At 46.7% G+C, this 2,370-nt stretch overlaps 1 non-coding gene across 1 annotated transcript; it reads left to right on the top strand.

Annotated features, from left to right (window-relative positions):
* The first annotated feature begins 889 nt into the window (after positions 1-889).
* On the top strand, positions 890-997 carry LOC122557571 (U6 spliceosomal RNA). The gene has a single exon (XR_006313873.2). It is a non-coding gene; the product is annotated as a U6 spliceosomal RNA (small nuclear RNA).
* Positions 998-2,370: the final 1,373 nt, after the last annotated feature.

The raw sequence follows: 2,370 nt of genomic DNA, 5'->3' as shown, positions 1-2,370 counted from the left end.
TTATACTCACTCCCCATGCGCACAGTGAGTTTTATACTCACTCCCCGTGCGCTCAGTGAGTTTTATACTCACTCCCCATGCGCTCAGTTGCATGGATTGAACAGAACTCTGATGCTCCTGTTTTTCTGTCCATGAATGCACCAAATTAACAGCCCCAATCAGGAAACTTGTATTTTGCAAGATCCACCTGGCTAACCGAGTTCCAACACACTCTCCCCTGCCCCCCACACAAATATCCAGGGATATAGGCCTGTTCCTTCTCCTGTAGCTACTCCTGGAGCATTTTTGCTCCAGGTCCTGTTCCTCCAACTCTGCCTTGGATACCGATGGCACGTACTGGACTTGGCCTGCCACTTGCACCTGTAGCATCTCAGAAGAAATTCATCTTCAGGTGATAATTCCATCGAGGCTGCAACAACTGTCATGTCCATCTCGTCCTTAGAGGTTTCCCTGATGCTGGGTGGACGGGGTTCTGAGGGGCTGGGTATATTTTGCTCCTGCCCCGTTTGCGAGGTTGCAGCTTTCAGGTGGTCCACGTTCTTGTTCAGGACCACCTTGCCAATCCCTACTTTGTACATCACAGGGACATGACCTCACCTTGACCATGTCACATACCCATGTAGGGTCATTCCCTTGGTTTCAACATGAAACTTCGTCCCCTGAAGTAAACTGTCTCTCTCACTTAGCGGAGTTTTGTGTCCGGCATTGGTGTTCTTGATGCTGTTTCACCCTCCCCCTGCCCCAGGTCCAGGAAGGTCAGGTTTATTCTGGTGTTGAGTCTGCTCCCCAATAGCAACTCTGCTGGAGCTGCCTCTGTTGTTGTGTGAGGGGTAGTCCAACAATCTAACAGGAACCGGGACAGTTTGGTATCTAGTGACGCTGTTTCTTTGTGCTCGCTTCAGCAGCACTTATACTAAAAATTGGAACAATATAGAGAAGATTAGCATGGCACCTGTGCAAGGATGACACACAAATTCATGAAGCATTCCATATTTCACACTTGGGGCAGCACGGTGGCTCAGTGGTTAGCACTGCTGCCTCACAGCATCAGGGTCACAGGTTCGATTCCAACCTCGGGCGACTGTCTGTGTGGAGTTTGCACATTCTCCCTGTGTCTGCATGGGTTTCCTCCGGGCGCTCCGGTTTCCTCTCACAGTCCAAATATGTGCAGGTCAGGTGAACTGGCCATGCTAAATTGCCCATTGTGTTAGGTACATTAGTCAGAGGGAAATGGGTTTCGGTCGGTTACTCTTCGGAGGGTCGGTGCGGACTTGTTGGGCTGAAGGGCCTGTTTCCACACTATAGGAAATCTAATTTTTATGCCTGCCCCTTCAGTGTTTGGACTGCTCTTTCTGCCAGACTATTAGGTGATGAATAGTATGGAACTATGCTGAATGCCATTCGATTTTCGAAAATACTCAAACTCCCCGCTAGTAAATGATAGCCTGTTGTGTGGCCAACACTTAATGGAGACCGTGTAATGCAAAAGATGCTTGCAGCTTTTCAACCAGTCCATGCTGACCATAATCCCAAACTAAACTGGTTCCAATTGCCTGCAACCCTTCCAAATATTTCATGTACTTATCCAAATGTCTTTTAAATATTTTATCTGCAACCGCATCCATCATTTTCTCTGGCAGTTCATTCCACGTGTGAACCAGTCTGTGTAAAAAAATGTTGCCCTCCTTTCCTTTTCAAATCTTTCTCTTCTTATCTTAAAAATATGCCCCACCCCCATCCATAAAATCTCCAACACTAGCGAAAAGACACTTGATATTCACATTATCTCTGCCCCTCATGATTTTTATAGACCTGTATAAATTCACCCCTCAAATTCCTATGCTCTCAGCCAATTCAACCTCTCCTTTATAACTCAAACTTTCCATTCCCCTCAACCAGGATCTTGGGTTCATGTCACAATATAGGTGACCATATTGCCCTACAGACACACACACACTCTCTCTCTTGCAGACCTTTACACTCACGCAGACCCTCTCTCACACATACACTCCCACACACACCCTCGCGCAGACTTATACCTCTTTATACTCACACCCACACATATACACACACTCTATCACAGACACTCATAACCATGCCCCCCCACCCCCACACACACCCACCCACATGCACACATACACATATAAGTTTGTGGGGTGAATTTGTACTTGCAAAAATACATTTTACTTTGCTCAAAAACTGCATGAATCTATGTAAGATTCTGTAAATCCGTTTTTTAGATAAGAATCAGTCTGACCATTGTGGCACAGACAGCCTCACACAGGACACCTCACACCTTGAAGGCATTATCTGGGCCAACATGGCACCAATTGTTAAATGATTTGGAGATGCCGGTGTTGGACTGGGGTG

This window comes from Chiloscyllium plagiosum, unplaced genomic scaffold (genome assembly GCF_037043375.1).
Source record: "Chiloscyllium plagiosum isolate Xiang-an unplaced genomic scaffold, Cpla_swu_hap1 HiC_scaffold_11, whole genome shotgun sequence".
Classification (NCBI taxonomy): Eukaryota; Metazoa; Chordata; class Chondrichthyes; order Orectolobiformes; family Hemiscylliidae; genus Chiloscyllium; species Chiloscyllium plagiosum.
This window is presented reverse-complemented; position numbering and strand designations above follow the sequence as displayed.